Below are 27156 nucleotides of genomic sequence, written 5' to 3'. Positions count from 1 at the left end.
GTGCAAGAAATCATGATGGGCCCCCCTTCCATCCTAGCCTTGGGCTTCCAATTTTGGGAGGGTGTCCATGGACATCCTCCCAAAACCGTGCTTCCCGCATGCCCCCTGGGATGTGCATCCAGCGCAATCACAGTGGCCCTTTACCATGTGATGTCAGCTGATCACATGTAAACAGACTTGCCAGTTGTCTGCAGCCCTTTCCTCCCACACTGTGTCTGTGTTAGGAAAGGACTGCCATTAACTGTCAAGAATGTCAGTAAATTGTTTACACTGATAATCAGTGCCCCAATTATCAGTGCCATCTATCAGTGCCCATCAATGCTGCCTATAAGTGCCCATCAATGGTGCCTACAAGTGTTACCTATCAGTGCCCATTAATGCTGCCTATTAGTGCGCATCAAATCTGCCTATCAGCACCACCTATCAGTGCTCATTAATGCCGCCTAACAGCACCCATCTGTGCCACCTATCAGTACTCTTCAATGCTGCCCATCAGTGTGTATCAATACTGCCTGAGTTCTGCCTATCAGTATTCCTCAGTGCCCATCAGTGCAGCCTATGAGTTCTGCCTATCAGTGCTCATCAATGTCCATCAGTGCCACATATAAGTGCCCATCAATGCCTCCTATCAGTGCCCCCATCAGTGTTCATCAGTAAATCCTATCAGTACCTCCTATCAGTGCTCATCAGTGCCTCCTATTAGTGCCTTCTCAGTGCCCCCTATCAGTGCCCTCTATCAGTGTCCCCTATCAGTGCCCCCTATCAGTGCCTCCCTTCAGTTCTCATCAATAAATCCTATCAGTGCCTCCTTTCAGTGCCCACCAGTGCCTCCCATCGGTGCCCCTATCAGTGCCCCCTAATGCCTTCTCAGTGCTCCCTACAAGTGCCTCCCTTCAGTGCTCATCAGTAAATTCTATCAGTGCCTCCCATCGGTGCCCCCTATCAGCGTCCCCTATCAGTGCCTTCTATCAGTGCCCCCTATCAGCGTCCCCTATCAGTGCCTTCTCTCAATGTCCCCTATCAGCGTTCCCTATCAGTGGTACAGGGATTTGTTGCGCCAGATACAAAGGAAATAAATAATAAAATGCAAAAAATAAAAAGCTGCTAACACTAGATTGCTTGGTACAATTGAAAGAAATGGAAAAGGAAGTGTAGTGCTTAAAAATAAAAATCAATAATAAAATTCATCAAAAAACGTTCGATCGATCAGCATAAAGTCCCTTTAAGGTGCCTTCATATGTGGAAGGAAAGATAGGCCATCACCATCACCATCACCCAATAGTACTGACTCTTACCATCAGTGTATGGGGTATACACTTTTAAATATACTGAATAGCGGCACCATCGATCCTTCCTACAAACACTCCACTCCACATGCTGTTAAAGCTGCTCCACCTCATGTAAGACCATAAAGGGTAAGGGAATCACTCCACATCCAGAAAAGACCTACTGAAGGCATGCTCCAGCATCCACATATATATAAAAATAGAAAGGAATGCTCATTGCGCAATGATCGATACAAACCAATTTATTGAAGATAAAAATGGATCCACTCACATTTAATGTAGGTAAAAACAGGCATGTAGACACGTCCAGCGTTTCAAACCACTAAGATGGCCACCACATCACCGCCCACAATCTGCATCACACGTCCCAACCAAACGTTTTGTCACCAAAAGTGCATCATCAGGGGCATGGTTACGACGTGTGAGACTTCTATTTATATAGTATGGGGAGGTGAAAAGGACGGAAACATAAAACAAACAAAATACCAGGAAATTCATGTAAAACTCAATACGACCCAGAAGTGCTCAAAACAACCCGGAAGTACTCAATACAACCCGGAAGTACTCATAGTATAATATGCGTTCCACAGACCAGAAACAATCGGTGTCTGCATCATAATCAAGATAAGGAAACGTAAATAATACACATCCAATAGTTCAATAATTAGTTCAAATGATTAAAAATTATGATTAAATAATTAAAAAATAATGATTAAAGAACCCAAAATCAAATTGTAGAGTAAAAGAAGGGACGAAGTGAGCAGACAGTGTAAAACCAAATACACATTAAAGGCAATAAATGAGAGGTGGCGGCATCTTGTGGTGAAACTATCACATTACAACAATAATGATGTGACTGATTAAAATATACCATACACAAACAGTGATTAAATACTCATACTAGATGACCCCATAAATAATAAATCAAAATACATGTGATAAAAAACGTGATAAAGACCCTTATTAAATACCATACACCTATGTAACACAGGTAATTACAGAAAATAACCACTAGGTGTGGCTGCTGATACACTATGCAGCTAATGTGATGAATCCAACATATATGTATGCAAAAAAGTGAATGACAGTGCAATCAAATCCAAAAAATAAAATTAAAGAGTTAAAAAGTTATATACCCAAATGATCTAAAAAATGTGTAAAAAACATATATGAATAAAAATAAAAAGCACAAAAAAGTCTGTCACAAGTGATACGTCCCAAACTGCAAATAGCAGAAAAAGAAAAAAGTTCCAAGAGCTTAGTGACTGTGGTGCCCTTATAGATGAAAATCCGTGACTTCTGTGCTCCCCTTTTGGCTCACCGGCTCCCACTACCCCTGCAGGGGTAACAGGCACTTTAAGATCCCAATCCCGTCCTCTTGGCCGATATCCCGTGGTCACTGAGATAGGATGTCCTCTCTCCCTGCCGTCTCCAGATTACCTCTTTATACCACCTCTTTATACCGCGTCCAAGACGGGGATCCCCAGAGAAATCCTCATAAAAAGAGATGCCACCTCATAGTGTAGTATAATTAAAACTTTAATAAAATAAAACTCCCCCCATGGGAGAAATTAAAACCGTATAACACTACACTATGGGTAAAGCCGAAAGCCAGGAAGTGCTTCACCGCAGCGTGCGGTCCAGCTGCGTTCCAGGCTCTCTTGCTCCGTACCCGGAAATGACGTAAGTGCGTAGCCCCGCCTTACGCGTTTCGTCATCGACGTTTTCAAAGGCGGCGCCATCTTACTACACCTCACAGGTTATAAGGTGAGTGGACATGCTCACCTTATAACCTGTGAGGTGTAGTAAGATGGCATGAGTATTTAATCACTGTTTGTGTATGGTATATTTTAATCAGTCACATCATTATCATTTATACACTCCACAAGGAAGCGCCATACCTCCATTTACAATCTTTTACATATGTTAGTCCTCTTTGAGGGCTTAACTAGGGGTGGCAGCATACCTTTACTCTCTCCTCTTTCCCGTTTCTTTCTCATTGGAGTAATTTACCCCTTGTACCTTCCCCAGGTCCCCCCCCTCCCCCCCGGTTATTCTCCTCCCTCCCTTTTGCCCTCCTTTTTCTTTCTTCTTTTTTCTTTTATCTTTTCTCCCTCTTTTTGTCCTAAGCGCAGAGTTTGTGTGTTTTTGTTCAACCTAACCATTGTTGATAAAGGAGTTGACATCCCATTCAATGTTCATGCCAAAGGGATTATATGTCTGTGCTTGATAAATCCATCTGGTCTCTAGATGGGAGACTTCCCTAACCATATTGCTCCCCCTCCAGTGACCAGAGAACTTATCAATCCCTAAGAAGATAGTACCATCTGGCTTGCAATCGTGCTTAAGGGCATAGTGCTTAGAGAGGCTATGTTTAAGACAGCCTCTCTTGATGTTAGCAACATGCTCACTCAATCTGATGTGCATAGACTACGCGTGGTTTATCAGGTAATTTGGAACTAAGCACTCTATCACCTTGCAAGACCTTCCAATGCTTCAGCATGATTTTTTTTTAATGTCGTAATGCTGATTAGAAAAGGAGGTTACAAAAGAGAATTTAAAGGAGTCATCCTGAACCTTTGGTTTGGAGCCTAATAAGTCATCCCTATTCCTCAGTGATCTTATATTCCTTTTCCAAAAAGAGCTTCCTAAGTATTGAGGCCTCACTCACGAAATCAACTTCATTCGTACAATTCCTCCTCAACCTCAGGAACTGGCTCTTTGGTACTGATTGTAGCCAGGCTCTATGGTGGCAACTTTTGGAATCTATAAAACCATTGTGGTCTGTCTCCTTAAAAAAGGTAGAGGTAATGACCTTGCCCTCCACAACTCTGATCCTAAGATCCAAAAAATGAATATCAGAGTGGCTGGCTTCATGGGTTAAAAAAATTCCCCTGTCATTAATATTAAGTCCGACAATAAAGGCATTAAGGGATTCATGGTCGCCATCCCATAGGAGGAGGATGTCGTCTATATATCTTTTCCAGAACACAAGCTCAAATCTGGGTTCCTGATAGACGACATCCTTTTCTCATTTTGCCATGAAGAGGTTGGCCATACTGGGGGCGAACTTCGCCCCCATGGCCACACCTCTATTCTGGACATAATACAAACCATCATGCCAAAAATAGTTGTGCTCCAAGGCATAGTCAAGGAGCTTCAAAATTAATGCTCTCTGACTGTCATGGAGAATATGGGTTCTAAAAAAATGCTCTACTGCTTCTCTCCCATGTTGGTGAGAAATCACTGTATACAAAGAGGAAACGTCGGCGGTGGCAAAAATATAGGTCTCCTTCCATTCTACCCCTTTAAGTGCATTGATCACTTGCATTGAATCCCTCAAATAAGAAGGAGTTTTTATCACCAGAGATTGCAAAAAGTGATCCTCATATTTGCCCACCCTGGAAGTAACCAAATCGATGCCACTAACGATCAGCCTTTCAGGGGGGCAAACAGGATCCTTATGCACCTTCGGCAGGTAGTAGATTACCGGGACATGGGGTGCTGTAGGGACTAAAAAGGCCTTTTCATTCTTGGATATGATCTTATTTTGGAATCCATCCTCCACCAGCGTGACTAATTCCTTTTTATACTTAAGGATGGGGTTCCCCTTTAAGGGGACATAGGTATCCCGATCAGATAGCAACCTAAGCATCTCAGTGTTATAGGCATTTTTGTTGAGAATGAAAACACCCCCCCTTTGTCTGCAGGGCGTACAATGTTGTCATTCCGATCCTTAAGCGACTCCAAACCCTTTTTAAAAGTATATTCCCTTCTATTTTTCTTAATCTGTAGTGATTGTAGGTCTTTATTCACCAAATCCCTAAAGACAGAAATAGCAGGTGCCAAATGGCCCGGAGGGTTAAACAGAGACGCATTAGACAGTTCAGAATTTCGCATATTAACCGAGACCGCCATGTTAGAATGATAAGGGTTCGAGATCATATGTCGTTGAATGCTGACTTTTCTAATGAATTTTTGCATGTCAATGAAAGTTTCAAATTTGTTCAATGCCTTTGAAGGGGCAAACTTGAGGCTATGGTTCAGGACGTGGTTCTCCTCATTGGATAAAATGGTCACACTCAAATTAAAGAGATCAGAGTCCCACAGACCCGCCTCCTTTTTTGAGAGGATCCTCCTCCCCCCTCTGGCGCCCCTTTTAGGTCTATGTTCCCTTTGCTGTTTATGGCCCCGGGAAAAAAATTTCTATTAAGACCACCATCAACAGGACCGCTTCCAGCAAAATCATAGTCAGAAGGGTGGTTCTGTTGTTGCCACCAATTACCTCCCAAAGGAGTTCGGAGGAAATGGCCATCGTGTGATTGATATTGATGACCCCAATCATCATGATAATTTGTGATGTATCTATCATCCCTACGGGGACTGTCCCTATTCAAAGGTTCAAAACGATTCTGAACAGTGGTTGGGAAAGGAGCATGGTGTGTATTTTGACCCCCTCTCTTTTTACCTCCACCCCTCCCCTTAGGGCCACCTTTAAAAAATGGCCTGGGAGGCTGAGTTTGACTGGAAATTAAGTGTATGGGTGATGTCTGCAAAGGGTTAAGACCTGATCCAACAATGGTCGTCACTTTTCCCATGGCTCCACCCGTCACATTTGAATTGTTTTTTGATAGCCACTTAAAAACCTCTTTATTTTTATAGACATAGACATCTCTAAGGATTTTTTTCTTCTTTTTGTTTCTCTGTTCTAATTCCTCCTTCTTAAGGTGTAACCTTAATTGTTCAGATTTTTTATTGTAATTATCTTTCCCTTTATAGGGATTCAGTTTTCCTTGAGAACACAGATCTCCTCATCTATTTTGATGCATTTCTGCTGTTTCTTCGCAAGTAAAAACTGAATGAGATTGAGGCCAGCTTGATTGAAAAACTGAAACCATTCCGTAGTGTCTGAGATGTCACCCCACTGTACAATTCTCTGAACCATTTTGGCAGAAACCAGATGGTTTTATCAAGCACAGACATATAATCCCTTTGGCATGAACATCGAATGGGATGTCAACTTCTTTATTAACAATAGTTAGGTTGAGTTGCTTGTTTTTTCTTTTTTTATTAAGTTCTCTCTTCTCTTATTAAGTTATCTTTATTTTTATTCATTTTTATAATTATTATTTTCTAATTATGTTATGTTTTTTGCAGAATTTTGATTGGCTTGTATTTTAGTTATAATATACAAGTCATTTTTTCTATTTTTGTATTATTGTTGTAATGTGATAGCTTCACAACAAGATACCGCCACCTCTCATTTATCTCCTTTAATGTGCTATTTGGTTTTACACTGTCTGCTCACTTCGTCCCTTCTTTTACTCTATGATTCGATTTTTGGTTCTTTATGATTATTTTTAATCATTTGAACTAATTATTGAACTATTGGATGTGTATTTTTTACATTTCCTTATCATGATTATGATGCAGACACCGATTATTTCTGGTCTGTGGAACGCATATGATACTATGAGTACTTCTGGGTTGTATTGAGTACTTCCGGGTTGTATTGAGCACTTCCGGGTCGTATTGAGTTTTACATTACTTTCCTGGTATTTCTGCCCTTTTCACCTCCCCATGCTATATAAATAGAAGTCTCACACATCGTATCCATGCCCCTGATGATGCACTTTTGGTGATGAAACATTGGGTGAAGTCTGGCACGTGTGATGCAGATCGTGGGCGATGATGTGGTGGCCATCTTAGTGGTTTGAAACGCTCTACATGCCTGTTTTTAACCTACTTTAAATGTGAGTAGATCCATTTTTATCTTCAATAAATTGGTTTGTGTCGATCATTGCGCAATGAGCGTTCCTTTCTATTTTTATATATATGTGGATGCTGGAGCATGCCTTCAGTAGGTCTTTTCTGGATGTGGAGTGATTCCCTTACCCTTAATGGTCTTACATGAGGTGGAGCAGCTTTAACCGCATGTGGACTGGAACAGTGTTTGTAGGAAGGATCGATGGTGCTGCTATTCAGTATATTTAAAAGTGTATACCCCATACACTGATGGTAAGAGTCAGTACTATTGGGTGATGGTGATGGTCTATCTTTCCTTCCATATATGAAGAAACCTTAAAGGGACTTTATGCTGATTGATCGAACTTTTTTTGATGAATTTTATTATTGATTTTTATTTTTAAGCTCTATACTTTCTTTTCTGTCCCCTATCAGTGCCTTCTATCAGTGCCCCCTATCAGCATCCCCTATCAGTGCCCCCTATCAGTGTCCCTTATCAGTGCCCATCAGTGTCCTCTATCAGTGTCCATTAGTGCCTTCTAACAATGTCCCCTATCAGTGCCTCCTATCAGTGCCCACCAGTGCCTCCCATCGGTGCCCCCTAGTGCCTTCTCAGTGCCCCCTATCTGGCCCCCTATCAGTGCCTCCCTTCAATGTTCATCAGTAAATCCTATCAGTGCCTCCTATCAGTGCCCACCAGTGCTTCCCATCGGTGCCCCCTATCAGTACCCCCTAGTGCCTTCTCAGTGCCCCCTATCAGTGCCTCCCTTCAGCGCTCATCAGTAAATCCTTTCAGTGCCTCCCATCGGTGCCCCCTATCAGCGTCCCCTATCAGTGCCTTCTATCAGTGCCCCCAATCAGCGTCCCCTATCAGTGCCTTCTATCAGTGTTCCCTGTCAGCATCCCCTATCAGTGCCTTCTATTTGTGCCCCCTATCAGCATCCCCTATCAGTGTCCCCTATAAGTGTCCATCAGTGCCTCCTATCAGTGCCCACCAGTGCCTCCCATCGGTGCCCCCTATCAGTGCCTTCTCAGTGCCCCCTATCAGTGCCTCCCTTCAGTGCTCATAAGTAAATCCTATCAGTGCCTCCCATCGGTGCCTCCTATCAGCGTCCCCTATCAGTGCCTTCTATCAATGTCCCCTATCAGCGTCCCCTATCAGTGCCTTCTATCAGTGTCCCCTATCAGCGTCCCCTATCAGTGCCTTTTATCAGTGCCCCCTATCAGCATCCCCTATCAGTGCCTTCTATCAGTGTCCACTATCAGTGCCCCCTATCAGCGTCCCCTATCAGTGCCTTCTTTCAGTGCCCCCTATCAGCGTCCCCTATCAGTGCCTTCTATTATTGTCCACTATCAGCGTCTCCTATCAGTGCCCCCTATTAGTGATCCCTATCTGTGCCCATCAGGGTCCTCTATCAGTGTCCATCAGTGCCTTCTAACAGTGTCCCTATCAGTGCCTCCTATCAGTGCCCATCAGAGTCCTCTGTCTTCTCAGGACAGCACGGCTCTAGGCAGAGAGCGTTTTTCTCATGTAACCGCAGCACAGAGACACCGGCATTGACAGTTTTATTCCCACTCCGTCTATCCTCTCTCGCATGGGATGACACAGGACACATGGCTGATCTTCTCCCCCCTCCTCTTCCCTGTGTGCTCCGCGGGCAGTCAAGTGTGAAGCTAACAAGCTCACATTTCCCGCGAGCTTACATTTCCCGCGGAGCACACAGGAGAGGGGAGGGGGGAGAAGGGAGAGCAGATCAGCTGTGTGTCCTGTGTCATCCTGTGCGAGAGAGGACGGATGAAGTGGGAATAAAACTGTCAATACCGGGGTCTCTGTGCTGCTGTTACATGAGAGACACACTCAGAGCCCTGTGAATAGCATCCCGCTGGGGCCCCCCCCCCCGGTGACTGTTGCGACCCTAGTAATTCCGCCACTGGTCTGAATATTACTCGCCATGCAAAACTGTACCCAATGAATTTTATATTTTTTTTAACCACCTCCCACCCGTCATTTAGTAATATGACAGGCGCAAGGTGGCTCTCTCATTCTGGGATAATGTCATATGATGTCGTCCCACTCTCGATGGACTGTGTTCCTGGGACATCCCCAATCTCCATAAAGAGCCGATAACAAGGCTCTTTACCCATGTGATCGGCTGTGTCCAGTCACAGCTGATCACATGTTAACAAGGAAACAAGGAAATGCCAGTTATCGGCTTTCCTCTCCTCTCACTGACAGCGTGTGAGGAGAGGAGAGCCGATCAGCTGCATTTCCTCACAGGGGAGACCTGCACAGATAATTAGGGCATGATTATCAGTGCCCTGATTATTAGTGCAGCCCCAACAGTGTCCAGCAATGATGCCAATCAGTGCCCATCAGTGATGCCAATCAGTACCCATCAGTGATGCCAATCAGTGCCTATCAGTGATGCCAGTCAGTGCTGCCTTTCAGTGCATATCAGTGCCTGCTCATCAATGCCGCCCATCAGTGCCACCTATCAGTGCCCATCAGTGCCACCTATCAGTGCCCATCAGTGCCGCCTATTATTGCTTCATATCAGTGCCGCCTATTAATGGCCATCAGTGCTGCATATTAGTGCCCATCGGTGCCACCTATTAGTGCTGCATATCAGTGCCACCTCATCAGTGCCCTTCAGTGCTGTCTCATCAGTAACCATCAGTGCCACCTAATCAGTGCCCATCAGTGCAGCCTCATCAGTGCCCATCAGTGCAGCCTCATCAGTGCACATCAGTGAAGGAGAAAAATTACTTATTTACAAAGTTTTCTAACAGAAACTAAGAAAAAACATTTTTTTTTTTAAAAAAATGTCTGCAAAAAAATAAAAAACCCAGTGGTGATATAATATCACCAAAAAGAAAGCTCTATCTATCTAAAAAAAATCGTAAAAACTTGGGACAGCATTGCATCACTACGCAATTGTCACTCAAGCTGCGACAGCGCTGAAAGTTGAAAATTGGCCTGGGCAGGAAGGACATGAACGTGCCCAGGATTAAACAGGTAGAAATTTCTTTTGGTGGCAGTTATTAATGATTGAGTTTTTTCCTAATATAAAGGACCAACAAATTAGAAAAAAAAAACATGCCCTCCCTCCCCCACATTCTGTTATAAAACATAGCAATTAAAAATGCTACGACAGTACAAACACCCCCAAAATAGCTACGTTTTGCAGAGTGGACACCTCAAGAAGATCTGATTTTATGTCACAATTTTTTAAAAATGAGGAAACATGCAGGTAACCAAGATCGGTGTGATCAGATGCTTTCAAAATCTGAAAATGGTGCTGTTTACATCTGGGGAAACCAGAAGTAATGAAAATGTTTGTTGCTTCCGGACTCCTAACCCAAAAAGGTGATCGGAGCCGATGCAACCGCCAGGTCGGATTCCGGGCTCACTGCCAAGATGGGAGAGCACAGCCCTCCCTAGCCCTAGTACTATTTGACTCCCTCCAAGAGGGATGTGACTTGGACTGGAATTAATGTGGGAAGAACGTTTGGTGAGACACGCTGATCACTGACAGCATGGTTGGGACGTTATTGATGGCAACTGGTCCATTGATGAGAATTTGTTTTATATTGTATATGTCAGTGCAATTTTAACTGTGTATATGTTTTAAATAAAGCACTTTAAAATGGGATTGCACTATGCTAGCCATTGTTGTCTCTGAGCCATAGTATACCCCTGTTTGTGCGGAGCAGATTGAGGTGAATTAAAAATGGAGCCATTTTTAAGGATTCTGATGAGAGCTTCAGTTATTTGAATAGTCGGTGAGTGCGGTACCTTATGGGGAGTGGAAATCAGTTGGTGCACAGTGGTGGGTATAATTTGAGGATCCCTTCTGGTTTTGGTGGAGTGGAACATGCGAAGATTGTTTGAGAGTAGCACACAGGACTTTATTTATGAACTTTTATTATATCATTATACACAGCAGTGGTATTTATGGTTACACATTTTGCACTGGGTGATAAGTGCTTGGAAAATTAAATGTATCACTATCACTAATGCCCCGTACACACGGTCGGATTTTCCGATGGAAAATGTCCGATCGGAGCGTGTTGTCGGAAATTCCGACCGTGTGTGGGCGCCATCGGACATTTTCCAGCGGATTTTCCGACACACAAAGTTGGACAGCAGGAGATAAAATTTTCCGACAACAAAATCCGATCGCGTCAATTCCGACCGTGTGTGGCCTGTTCCGACGCACAAAGTGCCACGCATGCTCTGAAGAAATTCCGACACGGGACAGCTCGTTCTGGTAAACTTAGCGTTCGCAATGGATACAGCACTTTCGTCACGCTGCAATGTAAAAAATGGTTTAATACAGCGCACTCTCTTCTTTATAATGTGACAAGAATTAAGTCGTTTTGATGCTCATATTCACACACACTTCTCACAAACTTCTTTCGTTACTATTTATCGGGATTCCCTCAATATATTTTGATTTCTCACATCTGACAACATATTTGTTTTTTTTTTTTTTTTACTTTAATGTAGAATCTTTTTTTGTGTTTCTCTTTTTTTTTTTTTTGGTGATTTTGATTTGTACTCCCGAAAATGTTTGTGTGTTTTTTGTGACAAGTTCCCACAACACCATTGATATGTTGTTCGATTTAATCTGTAGGAGGAGATTGTTTGGTGTTGTTGTCCCTTGTTAATTTCACATTGTACTTTAGAAATGTACCTGAATACTCACCAACAAACTGTCCTTTTTGGATGAAAACACACACAGGAGAGTAGAATTTACCTAAAAATATTTTATTAAGGGGTCACAACTATAAACAAAGAGGGAGGCAACGCTGGAGAAACTGCAGAAGTGGGCGAAGCCTTGGACCCCCAGGGCAGACATCAATTATTTAAAAGCAAAATTGGTGGCCTGAGGAGTCCTTATCTAAGGGAGGGCAGTCTGGTCCAGAAGTCCCAGAGATCCGGAAAGCAGCAGATGACATCTGTGTCCCCAGGCTGTGGTCATACGAGAGACTGCAGCTTCTGTCAGACCAGACTGAACCCAGGGTCATCACTCTGTGGTCTTCTTTCCACGCTTCCTTCCACGCTGTGGCTGTGGTGGTGGAGTTGTGGCAGTAGGAGGAGGAGGAGGAGGAGGAGGAGGATCGTCCCTCTCCATGACATCCGTCTTGTGTGTCAGTTCCCCACTCTCCCCCTTCCGAAGGACTTTATAAATCAGGTCCTCAGAGATCTTGCGTTGGCCCTCCTGCATGCCCAGCAATTTGGTGGCAGCCATGCAGGCAAAGACCTCTGCAGGACTGGGGAAGGCTCTGAGGGACGCCGAAGCCTCCTGGATCAGCCTGTATGCTGAATCCTGCACAGGACTGGGAGTGGCCTTCCTGGCCCTTTTATATGGCAGGCGGAGGGGAGGGACCTGAGACTCAGTCAGGCTGCGACTTGTCCCAGGCTTCTCTTGGCTGACATTTACCCCCGCCTCCTCCTGGCTGACACTAATCCCCGCCTCCTCCTGGCTGCCACTAATCCCCGCCTCCTCCTGACTGCCACATTCCACAGCCTCCTCCTGGCTGAGGTCTTCCTGTGTATGAAAAAGGGACATAGTTTTAGTATTGTTTTCATCAATCACACACAATTTTCACCTCCTGACTGCTGCAAATTCAATGTTAACAAATATAACAGACTATCCTTCTGAGCCCAGCATTTTTCATTCTTGTCCCAATTATTTTTGCCCACTACTGTCTATTGATATGTAAAACACTTTTTTTAATCAGCAATTAGTGATCAATAATAACATCTAGGAAACATCATTTATTTATTGCCCAGAAATCAGTAGAAGAATGCTATACCTGACTCCAGCTGGGCTCCTCCACTTCTTCCTGGCTGGAAGGCCCAGGTTGGACATCAGAAGCCTCAGCTGGGATGGAAGGAAGCGTGGAAGGAAGAGTGGAGAGGGATTCCCTGACTTCAGTGTGGTCTGACAGAAATCGCAGTCTCTCATAGTACCACAGCCTGGGGACATAAACGTCATCTGCTGCAGCTCCGGACCTCTGGGAATCTGTGACCTTCTTGCGCTCCCTAAGATAAGTGCTCCTCAGGCCACCAATTTTAGCTTTTAAATAAGGGATGGTTGCTGTGGGGACCACCGGCTTCACCAACTCCAGCAGTTTCTCCAGCGCTGCCTGCCTCTTCTGTTTGTGATTATAGTGGGGGTGTCTCACTTGCCACAGACAGGGCAGCTCCCTGTACTTGTCTATGAACAGGGGCAGGAAATTGTGGTTGTTGAACCCATCCATTTTCTCTGCAAGACACAACACATGACAAACCCTAAGGTCAGGCCAAACTCCCCTAATCTTGTTACAATATAGGCTTCAATTTTGAAGCAGTATAGGCCCAAGTTTAGATCCTACCTTCGTTAGCACGATCGGCGTCTCCAATGCTCCTTCCTCCGCTCACAGATCGTACGTAAGACGCGCGCGTTACGATTTATACACACTGCGCATGCGTATAACTCCGCCCGCCCCTGACGTTCTTTCTATTCTATTCCCCGCCCCTTTTCGTTCGGCGCAGTGGAGGAAGAGCACATGGCGGAGAGACAGCAGGATAGTGCTAAGTACAGAAACGAGGAGGAGGAGGAAAGGCTGGAGCCTGAAACGTCCCGATCCAGAAGGAGATTGAAGGACTCAAATATGTCCTTTGGGGAGATGTTGGAAATGGTGGACATCCTGAAGAAGGCCGACTATGATGGAAAGTATGGGCCTTACCCCAACCCCAAAGTCCGAAAGGCCAAGATCATGGCGAATGTGGTCAGGAGTCTGCACCGGAAATTCGGGGTACGACGATCGAAAGATCAGCTCAGGAAGCGGTGGTCGGACCTGAAATTACGAGAACATGAGCAGTACAGAAAGATCCGGAGAGTGCTGCAAAAAAGTAAGTAGTTGTGCTGTGTTCCTATTCTTTATGTTTATTACATTCGTGCTGCTCCATGTGCTTTTAGGAACTGTTGTACAGTTTAAAATGGCAACTTTCATGTTCACGGGCACATTATTCGTTCGGATCACACATTTTTTTTTTCGGACTATAAAATACCATTGTTTAGCCCATATGCATTTGGCCACCATTTTGACGCCCTATACTTGTCTTCAAAGAATTGGGTTGTGTAGATGGCTTTGTTACTAGAATGAAATGCAAACTAGATTGTGTGTAAGGAGAGGACACTGAGAAGCTGTTTTCACATCTGGACACTGGAGCACTAGTGTGGTACCCCAGAACACCCTTTTTATTAGGGGGGCCACACAGGTGCTCCAGTGTATACTATAGGGGGGTCTCCATCTGTGAAGCTTGTACCAAACAGGTAAAGTATTGCAGCTTGACAAAGGACACTAAAAAAGCGACATCTTGGAACTCTGCTAAAATAGATCATTGTACCCCACTTCCAAGCAATGTTTCATCTTTATAGTTCTGACATCAAATATCTGTGTGCTAATTATACCATTTTTGTTTTACATAGGGGAGAAAAGACTCGGAAGACACCCCTCATCCAAGGAGACCAGAGCCCCCCCCCCTCTGGAAGAAGGGGAAATACCAACACAAGATGAGCAGGAGGATGAAGACGTGGTGGAACTAGTCACCACAACAGGTGAGTGTCTGCGACCACAGGCTCAGATAAGAGATGGATTGCGGCATTTTTTTGAAACCTAATTTTTTTTGGGTTTCCTCTCTTTTTAGGTGATCGTGAGGTTGTGGATGAAGATCCTTTCACATCCAAAAGTGCCCAGATCCTGATCGGGGAGATCATGGGGTGTAATTTACAATTGGAAAACATCAAGCAAAACATCAATGATGTTATTCCAAAATATAAAAACATCATTGATGTTTTGGGGCGAGTTTAAAACCACTCCAAATCACTTTCTTCTTTTGTCTGCTACAATGTGCGAAATGTTTTTGTGATTTTTCCCAAAGCCAAATTTGGAGGATGCACACAGTGTGCCAACATGTGCTATCTGCCATCACGGGAGATCAACGGACGCGTTTTGGGGGTGCAACCCCTTCCTCAATTATAAAGTAGCGGTGAGGAAGGGCTTTCTCCCCCAAAACACGTCCCTTCATCCCCCGTGATGGCAGGTAGCACATGTTGACATTGTGAAATTGGTGTGCATCTTCCAAATTTGGCTTTTCCAGGGGTGATTTCCCCCCATCTGAACGCAATATCAAACACAGTTCCTAAATACTCATGTCTGATATAGCCTTCCAGTTCTACCAAATGTGAACTTTGTAAGATCAAGATTTGTGTCTTTCTTGTGGGTTTTACACAGGCCTGTTTTCTATAAAATGCACATTTTGATTTTGGATAATGACACCACAAAATATGTTATACAATAAACATGTCGGTTTGTCAGAAAAACCTTTGGTAAATGCACATGTGATTGTGCTGGTATTAAAAAGATTGTTCATCAAGAATGTGTGGATTATTGTCTCAATGCTACAACACTTTTGGGGTGATGTAATTGTTGTTTTATGAGAAAATGGGGGTAATTTCCTAAGGGGAAATCCACTTTGCACTACAAGTGCAGTTTCAGTGCAGTTGCAAGTGCACTTGTAGTGAAAAGTGTCTTTGCATTTAGTAAATAACAGCCAACAGTGCTTTGTATAAGGTTACACAATCACGACATTTTCTGGACTCCACACATTTCTGTCAGGGTCAGCTCAAACAAACACAAGCAGTAAATGTCCACAAAGAAGAGCCTGGGGGGAGATGCCTGTCGAGAACTTGAGGTCCTGCAGGCTTCTCCCTGTGGCCAAATACCGCAAGGTAGCGACCAAACTCTGCTCCGGAGTGATGACTTGCCTCATGCAGGTATCCTGCCTGCCTGATATAGGGGGTCAGCGAAGCCAACAAACGGTGAAATACGGGGGCCGTCATCCTGAGAAAGTTCCTGAAATCATCAGGATTATTCTCACGGATCTCACGGAGCAAAGGCATATGACAGAACTGGTCACGCTGAAGCAACCAATTCTTGGTCCATGAACTCCTCCTCGCCCTGTTCATGGACTGGACTTGTGTCAAGGTCAGGACCCCAACACCAAGCCCCCGCACAGCACGAACTGTACGAGGAGTACGCATACGAAACATGGCTAGAAAACGGTCGGCTGCTCAGAACGAAGTAACAGAACGCACTGAAGAACAGCAAGGCCTGTGAAGAGCGACCTGAAAAACAGCAACGAGCGGACAAGATCGCACAGAAAACTCCGATACGAACTGACTGCACGCACTGAAGAGCAGATACAAACCCACAAGCACAAACTGAACGGCAGAAAACGATCTGAAAGCCACAAGTCTGAAAAAGCGCGAATCGTCTCTCACCAAACTTTTACTAACACGAGATTAGCAAAAGGAGCCCAAAGGGTGCCGCGCTTGGTTCTGAACCGGCCTTTTCTAGTCTCGTCGTAGGTGCTTGACGTCACCGCGTGGTTGTCGATCGGAAATTCCGACAACTTTGTGCGACCGTGTGTAGGCAAAACAAGTTTGAGCCAACATCCGTAGGAAAAAATCCGAGGATTTTGTTGTCGGAATGTCCGATCAATGTCAGACCTTGTGTACGGGGCATAAGAGTGTATGTTCATTTACTCTATTTATGGTCATGGTTAATTTTTCTGCAGAATGCTTTAACATCCAAAAGTGTCAGGACAATATTCTCTAAAATAGGTAAGTAATATTTTTTCACAAAGTCCTAGAATTATCTATGCAGGATGGAATTGTTCTAACAAATTGTCTCAAAATTGCATCAACATATTTTCCTACATTTTCATTAGATTCTGCTTCCTCCAACACAATGGGTCCCGCTTCTTCCCTTTTTTATTTTAATGCAATTTGGGTAAAGAATAAAAAGTCACAATTATTGGATTTAGAAAAAATATAATTCTTCTTTTGATATTAATTTACAATCTTAAGGCCTTTATCAATAACATATGCAGATAACTACAGGTGGCATCTTCCTTCAGAATTTTATCATTCATAATATTTTGTAGCAGTGATAAACACATTATCAAATATTTGTCTTTTTCCATTAAGATGATGTCCCCACCTTAGTCTGCAGGCTTGATTATTATCTTTTCATCTGATTCCAGATCTTTCAGAGCTCACCTTTCAATGCTAAAAGGATTGTGTTTTATCTTTAAAAATTTAAGATTTGCTTTAAAACTATAAAGCTCATTCTCCATTAGTCTTGAAAATAATTGGATAATAGGTATCCCGTGAAAAAAGAATAGTCCTATTATGTTTAAAATCCATAAAGGGACATAATGCTTTTGATTCCAACATTTCCTTTTCTTTCTGTATGGATTCAGACAACTTCAAAGTTGAGATGTTTCCTTTTGTTATAGCACTAGTATTAGCTTTATTTTTATCTTTTGAATTTTCTTTAGTTAATGCCAATTGTAATGCCAATTTTCTTGAAATGGGAATAAAATTGGCAGAATTTTATAAAAGATGCAATTGGTTGTTTCTCACAATTATTTGATACATTTGTACCATTCCTTGTCTTTGACCCTGTAAAAAATCCTAAAAAAAATAAAAAAAATTATTGCTGTTTCATTGATTCTTCCTAAAATAATTCCCCCTTTGTTGATATAAATGGGACTTAAAATATAACACACATACTGTATCATTTAACCCTGCATGTAGCACAGGAAAGGTGGCATTTTTTCAGAGCCTGCAAGTTTTCAGACTCTATGTCACTTTCCTTTTGCCTGCATACTTGATAATTTTATGCAACCCAGAAAACTCAGGGCATTAATTTGATTATTACTGTCAAAGCCCCCTTTAAAGGGGCCCAGAGAAAAAAAGGAACAATACAGATTTGGATGATTTGGACGTAGTGTATGTCCACAACATATGGGGGAAAACAGTGGAATAGTCGATTGTCTATAGTTTTGGGGTTCACATATGTTCCCTTTGTGTACAAATTGTACAGAAAATATAAAAAAAAGTTAAAGATAGAGAAGGAAATGAGGAGATCTCTCAAAAAGGAATATACATAGACATCTTATTGCATGCATAATACTAAACTTGTTATCAGACAAAACTTAAAAACAGTGAAAGAATTCAGGTGTTTTGCAAAGCCAAAAGTACAATAATAAAAATAATTAGTATAAATGCAGTAAAATTTTATTTTTTTAATTAACCAGTAGCCACAGGCAGGAATAATTGATAACTTCACACAATACTATAATAAAGAGAAAGAATAAATAAAAAATGGTGTGCTTTGGAAAGGAGCAATCTAGTAGCAGGTTTTCAAGAAACTATGGATGCCCCAAAAAGATATGGCCAACAGATAGTCTACTGTAGTAATGGCAGGAAGGAGTACAGTTGTAATGGAGAAATGGAGAAAATGAAAATGAAAATGGAAATGAGAAAGTGTTGATAAAAACAGATAGAGCCTATGAGTTTATACAGAAAAGACTATGGCTGGGTTCACATATATGTGAATTGGATGCGGATTTCCCTGCATCCAATTCCCATGACAGGCAAGTGTGATGGGTTCTCAATGGAGCCAGTTCATAAAGGTCTGGCGCGACTGCGGTCTGGAATGCAGAAGGGCCCTGTGCATTTTTGGGTCCAGTTCAGGTGCGAATTCAGGCAAAAATTCAGACCTGAATCGCACCTGAATCGGTGAATAGACACGCACCGTACCCCAGGCACAAACTCGTGCCCGCTCATATGTGAACCCAGCCTAAAGGATAGTGATGAAAGTCAGAAAAACTAACAAGGTACATAAACAGAAAATGATGAAGTCAGAGAAGACTGCCTCTTGGCATGCGTACATGCATACACTTTAAGACTACTCCTTCTGTTTTGCTTTTCATACACACTTTCAGGAAATATGTTAAGGTTAGGTTAATCTTGAAGTTTTTCCAAACACACCAACTTTTGGTTCATTGCAATCTCTCACATAAAAATGGTGTCAGTGTTAATTTTGTTATAGCTGCCATTTAGATTCAAACCTACTTTGAGGTTTTAGGGGTGTATTAAAAAAAAAAAGTTAAAGTTAAAAAAAATAGCTAGTGGCTATATGATTGCCAGCAGCTGTTATTGACTGTGGGGCCCACTCTGATGCATAAAGCAAGGAAGGAAGGAAGGAAAAGCCAACATTTTCCGGGGGCCAAACAGACTCGCCCTTCATCAGGTCTTAGGAATGACTGTGGAAAAAATATGAATAGACCTCGCTATCAAAAAAGAGGGAAAAGCTGCCAGCACCGCAAATGACAATTGCAGGTAATAAGAGTGTCCCAGGCTGTCCCAGGCTGCTAATCCTCTGAGCCGACTCAGCAGCCTGGGACAGGAGCTTCTGAGGTTTTTGGGGTCCTTCCTTCTCCTTCTTCTTTTCCTTTACACCTCCACCCCACCATCCACTCCTTCCTCCTATTATTTGCCACTGGGGACTATACCACCTTCCCCTGCAGGGTGGTGTGAATCCATATGACGTTACATACATCTTGGAGCCTCCTTTCCTGGTGACCTGTGACCCATGTGAGAAGATTGTAAATCACTTCCTATCCCATTGTGTAAATGCATATATCCATCTGGGCTCTCCAATCTTTGGTGTAGAATCACCGACAAGCTTGTATGATTCATGGGGCATATGTCCTAGTGAATCTACATATTCCGGCAAGCCTCAGTGATATTGGTGCTCCATTTTGCCTTTCTCAAGCAGGTTCAGCGGTGCTTTGGAAATCATTACTTGGGGCATCAAGATATACGTTACAAGATATCTTCATCTATCAAACACTGTTTATCACTTAGTGGACTTTTGTGCCCCTTTTCCCCCCTTTTTTCTCTTTTCTTTTTATTACAATCTTTATATGTAGCCTGTAACAAGTGGTTCACTTCACTTACATGTATTCTTTTATATAATCACTGTGACCGCACTGTCATAACATTGTACCTTTATATCTCTGTCATTTGGAGATTTTTTCACTTGATATGCGAATATCTCTACTTTGATATATTTAGATGTTGGTTAAGGTTTCTTATACACTTTAGACCACCCATATCTTTCAATTGATTTATTTTGATTGTCACTAGCGCTGCACCATTATTTTCCCACTTAGGAATGAGTGTGTTTAAACAGATTTGTTTAAGCAGATACCGAATAGAACTGTGATTTACTGCTTGGAAAAGTTTCAGGAGGATAGGTTAAGCCAGTGTTAGTGAATGCAGCATTATGTAATCAGAATTCCTCAGCACTGATAAAGGGGGGAGTGTACAGTATTTGGCTCTTGAACCGCATTAGATTTTTTCTGCTGTGAACTAATTTTATATCATTAAAAACCTTGGACTGTTGGAGGTTTGTTTGGTGCTCTCATTGGGTTTTATTTACTGTATGTGGATTCTCAATTCTGGGTCCTTTCCCTGTTCATGAGGAGAGTCCCACATTTCTGGAGTGCTGCCAAACTGAAGCCAGTGTGCTCCATGATACTTTCAGTGACCCTTAGAACATCAGAATCCAGTGCCCCATTCATTCTTTTGTTTGAACATTTCTAATAAGGTAAAATGAATGCTTCCACGGGTTGTTTAGGTATTAAAAACATATTGTCACAAAGTAGTTAATAAATGCATTCTGGCATATAGAAAACTTGTAATTTGTTTCCAATATGTATGCATTAAAGCGGAGTTCCACCCAGAAATGGAACTTCTGTGGATTGAATTCCTCCCCCCCTCCAGTGCCACATTTGGGACCTTTCAGGGGGGAGCAGATACCTGTCAAATCCAGGTATCTGCTCCCACTTCCCGGGAAAGATCGCCGCAATCTTGTTTGGCGATCTACGCAATGTCCGGCCCTCCTCCTTCCCCCCCCGCTGCCTTCTGGGAGACACACAGGTCCCAGAAGACAGCAGGGACCATTCAGAAAGCGCAGCACAACTTGTGCATGCACAGTAGGAAACAGGCTGTGAAGCCTTAAGGTTTCACTTCCTGTTTCCCATAGTAAGGATGCTGGTGTCTCCACCCGGAGCCGAGGGACGGGTTGGCTTCAGGTGCCAACATCGCCAGCTCCCTGGACAGGTAAGTGTCCATATAATAAAAGTCAGCAGCTGTGGTATTTGTAGCTGCTGACTTTTAATTTATTTTTTACCCAGGCGGAACTCCGCTTTAAGTATACATTAATAATAACAGCTTAAAACTGTATACTTGTATTTAAGAGAGTTAAAGATTTAGCCAAATAATGTATCTATTGAAAAGTACAAAAAAATACCTAGTTTTCAGCTTGCACATACAAACATTATTTACAAAGTTATCACATGGCCATCTGTACATCTGCCCTTACCCAAAAGTTTCTCTATAGAAGAAGCCTATAAAACTTGGTAGATTTATATCTGCCAAAACATGTGACTTTGTCGAAAGTCAAAAGAAAATGACCGTCATTATGAAATGGTTGCTGAGTCAGGTTCAGACGTTCCACATTTAATTCAGTATAGTGTGCAACAAGCTGCGGTGACCAAATACATTGCATTTTCATTAGTGATATGACAAGAGCACAGTAGCTCAGAGTACAGATTAAAAGAATAAAGTCAACAAGGTAAATTGAAGGGACAAAAGAGACAATGAGAAACAAGACTGTACTACTGATATGGTAAAGTATTTATATCTTCACTTTAGTGTCTTTTTGGGAAATTATATTCCCATATTTTATATTATATAGATATATATCATATATTGTGAATATATATATATATATATATATATATATATATATATATATATATATATATATACTGTATCTGCTTACTGTACATGCATCTTCTCAAATAATCTTAATGTTGTAAAACTTTTCTTTGTATAAAATTCATTTATATCAGTGTTTCTTAACCTTTTTTCAGTCATGACAACTAGGGATGAGCTTCGTGTTCGAGTCGAACCCATGTTCGACTCGAACATCGTCTGTTCGCCCGTTCACCGAATTGCGAACGATATGGGCCGTTCGCGCCAAATTCGTGTGGCGCGTCACGGCCCATAATTCACTGCGGCATCGCAGTGCATTGCTGGCTGATGATTGGTCAAGCATGCACTATGACCTGCATGCTTGGCCAATCACAGCGCCGTCTGAACAGAGAGCCGTAATTGGCCAAAGCCAAGGAGGCTTTGGCCAATTATGGCTCGGGGGATTTAGCACACACCCCACACTATATAAGGCCGCCTGCACGGCGGCCCTGTGTAGTGTGTGTTCCAGCGTTCATAGATAGAGAGAGAGAGAGACAGACAGTGTCATTTGATTTGAGTTAGATAGATTAGGCAGAACAGTCAGTCAGTTAGCTGCACTTACAGTGTATTGAGTATATATACGCATCCCAGGTGTTGCATATATATATATATATATATACACTGTATTCAGTTTATCTAGATCCGTTGCTGTTATCTTCTTACTGACAGGCAGGCTTGTCTTGTTACAGTATTTACAGCTACCTGAAGAAAATTGCTGGTGTTCTTTTGATCCTATTAGTACCACAGTCAGGCAGCTAGACTATTTACAGTTAGTGCAGTGCGTCCTGCTCACAGTGTTCAGCTAAAACTACAAGTTAGTGTGGTGCGTCCTGCTCACAGTGTTCAGCTAAACCTACAAGTTAGTGTGGTGCGTCCTGCTCACAGTGTTCAGCTAAAACTACAAGTTAGTGTGGTGCGTCCACCTCACAGTGTTCAGCTAAACCTACAAGTTAGTGCGGTGCGTCCTGCTCACAGTGTTCAGCTAAAACTACAAGTTAGTGCTGTGCGTCCTCCTCACAGTGTTCAGCTAAACCTACAAGTTAGCGCAGTGAGACCTCTGCACAGTGTTCATCTAAAGCTACACGTTAGTGCAGTGCGTCCTGCTCACAGTGTTCAGCTAGATCCGTTCCTTTTGTCTTCTTACTGACAGGCAGGCTTGTCTTGTTACAGTATTTACAGCTACCTGAAGAAAATTGCTGGTGTTCTTTTGATCCTATTAGTACCACAGTCAGGCAGCTAGACTATTTACAGTTAGTGCAGTGCGTCCTGTTCACAGTGTTCAGCTAAAACTACAAGTTAGTGTGGTGCGTCCACCTCACAGTGTTCAGCTAGATCCGTTCCTGTTATCTTCTTACTGACAGGCAGGCTTGTCTTGTTACAGTATTTACAGCTACCTGAAGAAAATTGCTGGTGTTCTTTTGATCCTATTAGTACCACAGTCAGGCAGCTAGACTATTTACAGTTAGTGCAGTGCGTCCTGCTCACAGTGTTCAGCTAAAACTACAAGTTAGTGGGGTACGTCCACCTCACAGTGTTCAGCTAAACCTAGAAGTTAGTGCGGTGCGTCCTGCTCACAGTGTTCAGCTAAAACTACAAGTTAGTGCTGTGCGTCCTGCTCACAGTGTTCAGCTAAACTCACAAGTTAGTGTAGTGAGACCTCTGCGCAGTGTTCATCTAAAGCTACAAGTTAGTGCAGTACGTCCTGCTCACAGTGTTCAGCTAGATCCGTTCCTGTTATCTTCTTACTGACAGGCAGGCTTGTCTTGTTACAGTATTTACAGCTACCTGAAGAAAATTGCTGGTGTTCTTTTGATCCTATTACTACCACAGTCAGGCAGCTAGACTATTTACAGTTAGTGCAGCGCGTCCTGCTCACAGTGTTCAGCTAAACCTACAAGTTAGTGTGGTGCGTCCACCTCACAGTGTTCAGCTAAACCTACAAGTTAGTGTGGTGCGTCCACCTCACAGTGTTCAGCGAAACCTACAAGTTAGTGCGGTGCGTCCTGCTCACAGTGTACAGCTAAACCTACAAGTTAGTGCTGTGCACCCTGCTCACAGCGTTCAGCTAAAATTACAAGTTAGTGTGGTGCGTCCACCTCACAGTGTTCAGCTAAAACTACAAGTTAGTGCGGTGCATCCACCTCACAGTGTTCAGCTAAACCTACAAGTTAGTGCTGTGCGTCCTGCTCACAGTGTTCAGCTAAAACTACAAGTTAGTGTGGTGCGTCCTCCTCACAGTGTCCAGCTAAACCTACAAGTTATTTTTTTGCGAGCTCTGCACAGTGTTCAGCTAAAGCTACCTGTAGAAGGTTGGTGGTGTTTTCCTGATCCTATCACTACCGCAGGCAGCTAAAAAAGCTACAAGTTAGTTTTTTGCGAGCTCTGCACAGTGTTCAGCTAAAGCTACCTGTAGAAGGTTGGTGGTGTTCTCATACTACAGGCAGGCAGTTGATTTTGCTAGCTGCAGTATCAGTACATATATATATATATATATATATATATATATATATATATATATATATATATATCCCAGCTTAGTGCAGCTACAGGCCATTAGTATGTCTAGAAGGCAAAGAAGGAGAGGCAGACAGTCACAAGCCAATAAGAGAGGGCAAGCAGGCTCTGTGTCTAGTGCTGGTCGTGGAGACGGTGCATCCTCATCAGCACGTGGCCGTGGGACACGCTTGGCCTTTTTTTCGGCAGCTGGCCGTGTTGAGCCGCAACATGCGGAAGACTTGGTCGAGTGGATGGCCAAGCCGTCCTCATCCTCCACATCCTCTCTCACCCATGCCCAGGGTACTTTGTCTGGCAAAGCAGCGGCCTCTTCCCTTGGCTCAATGTCATCAGTGACTCCTTCCCTAGCCCCACCATGTCCTCCTGAGGAGTCCCTCGAACTGTGTGACCACAGTGTTGGGTACATGCTCCAGGAGGATGCCCAGTGTTTGGAAGGCTCTGATGATGATACTGAGCTCGATGAAGGCAGTAACGTGAGAACGGACAGAGGGGGTACCCAAGAAGGACAGCAATCTGGCAGTCATGCTCCCCCTGCTGCAGCATACTGCCAGGTTTGCTCCAGTGATGAGGAGGGAGGGGATGATGAGGTCACTGACTCAACGTGGGTGCCTGATAGGAGAGAGGAGGAGGAGGAGGCGGCACATCACCAACGAGGCAGGATGCCCTCCAGGGGCCAGCCTAAGGGCAGAACCTTGACTGCATCACACCCCAAAGCTCCACATGTGCAGGGCGCTGCAGTCTCTGCGAGTTATTCAAAAAGTTCTTTGGTGTGGGCCTTTTTTCAGATGAGTGCATCAGATCGCACCGCTGCTATTTGCAACATATGTCTCAAGCGTATCTCGCGTGGCCAAAACATCTCCCGCTTGGGTACCACATGCTTGACCAGACATATGTTGACCTGCCATGCAGTTCGTTGGCAAGCGTATCTAAAAGACCCACACCAAAGAACAAAGAGGACCTCTCCTTGCTCCTCATCAGCTGAGATCTCCAACCCCACTATACCTTCAGTCCTCTCTGAGACCTGCACTGAGAGGAATGAAGGTGTAGAATTAGGTGTGTCACAGCCAAGTACTTGTGGGCAATCTGCTTTTGGTACACCGACGTCAGATTGTACCAGGCAAATTTCCCTGCCCCAGCTGCTGCACCGCCGAAAGAAGTTTGCTCCCAGCCATCCACATGCCCAGCGGTTGAATGCTAGCTTGGCAAAATTGCTAGCACTTCAACTGCTGCCTTTTCAGTTGGTAGACTCTGCCCCCTTCCGTGAGTTTGTGGAATGTGCGGTTCCTCAGTGGTACCCAAACGCCACTTTTTCTCACGGAAGGTGATTCCGGCTCCCTAATGGCATGTGGAAGGCAATGTCCATGCCTCGCTGGACAGGGCGGTCAGCGGTAAGGTGCATATTACCGCTGACTCATGGTCCAGCAGGCATGGACAGGGACGTTACCTAAGTTTCACGGCGCATTGGGTGACTCTGCTGGCAGCTGGGAAGGATGCAGGACAAGGTGCAGTAGTGTTGGAGGTTGTTCCGCCACCACACCTCCAAAATGCTAATGATTGTGACACACCTCTCTCCTCCATCCCCTCCTCTTCTTCTTCCTCCATGGCCTCTTCCTGTGCTTTGTCCTCGGAACCAGCGGTGCTCCGTAGCCATTCAAGGGGCTACGCAAGTACGCAGGCCAAAAGATGCCATGCGGTGCTTGAGCTGGTGTGCTTGGGGGACAGGAGCCACACTGGGGCAGAGGTTCTGTCAGCTCTGCAGGGGCAGGTTCAGAGGTGGTTGACGCCACGCCAACTTAAGGCAGGAATGGTGGTTTGTGACAATGGCACCAACCTCCTCTCTGCCCTCCGACAGGGACAAATGACCAATGTGCCTTGTTTGGGTCACGTCCTTAACTTGGTGGTGCAGCGGTTCTTGGGCAGGTACCCGGGCTTACAGGATGTCCTGAGGCAGGCCAGGAAAGTCTGTGTGCATTTCCGCCGGTCATATAATGCCAGTGCTCGGCTGACGGACCTCCAAAACGAGTTTAACCTGCCCAAGAACCGCCTAATCTATGACATGCCCACCAGGTGGAACTCAACGTTGGCCATGCTGCAGTGGCTGCACACGCAGCAGAGGGCCATCAATGAGTACCTGTGCGAATATGGCACCAGGACAGGGTCAGGGGAGCTTGTTTTTTTTTCCCCACGCCAGTGGGCCATGATCAGGGATGCATGCACTGTCCTGTCACCATTTGAGGAGGCCACGAGGATGGTGAGCAGTGACAGTGCATGCATCAGTGACACTGTCCCCCTTGTCCACCTGTTGGAGCACACACTGCGTGGAATAATGGACAGGGCACTTGAGGCAGAACAGAGGCAGGAAGAGGAGGACTTCCTTAGCTCTCAAGGCCCCCTTTATCCAGACAGTGTTCCTGCATGCCCGCCGATCACACAGGAAGAGGAGGAGGAGGAGGAAGATTGTGTCAGTATGGAGGTGGAGCCTGACACTCAGCATCAGCAGCAGTCTTTAAGGGATCAGTCCCAATAAACACATGGACTTGTACGTGGCTGGGAGGAGGTGGCTGCGGACCATGTCATCCTTAGTGACCCAGAGGACTCCGGACCGAATGCCTCAGCAAACCTACGCTGCATGGCCTCCCTGATCCTGCAAAGCCTGCGTAAGGATCCTCGTATTCGTGGTATCAAGGAGAAGGACCAATACTGAGTAATTATCCTCTTCCTCCTCAATCATCACGCTGATAGCTTGTAAGAACATTTTTGGTTCTGGGCGCCACCACCAGTGCCTAAGGCCCAATTTTTCAGCCCCTGTTTAACAGGGGCCTGTAATTACAATTTTTGATGCAATACTTTGCAGCAGGGCTGGTTTCTGCGTTACAACT

Source organism: Aquarana catesbeiana, linkage group LG02 (assembly GCF_042186555.1).
Source record: "Aquarana catesbeiana isolate 2022-GZ linkage group LG02, ASM4218655v1, whole genome shotgun sequence".
Lineage (NCBI taxonomy): Eukaryota > Metazoa > Chordata > Amphibia > Anura > Ranidae > Aquarana > Aquarana catesbeiana.
Note: the sequence above shows the minus strand (reverse complement) of the source record.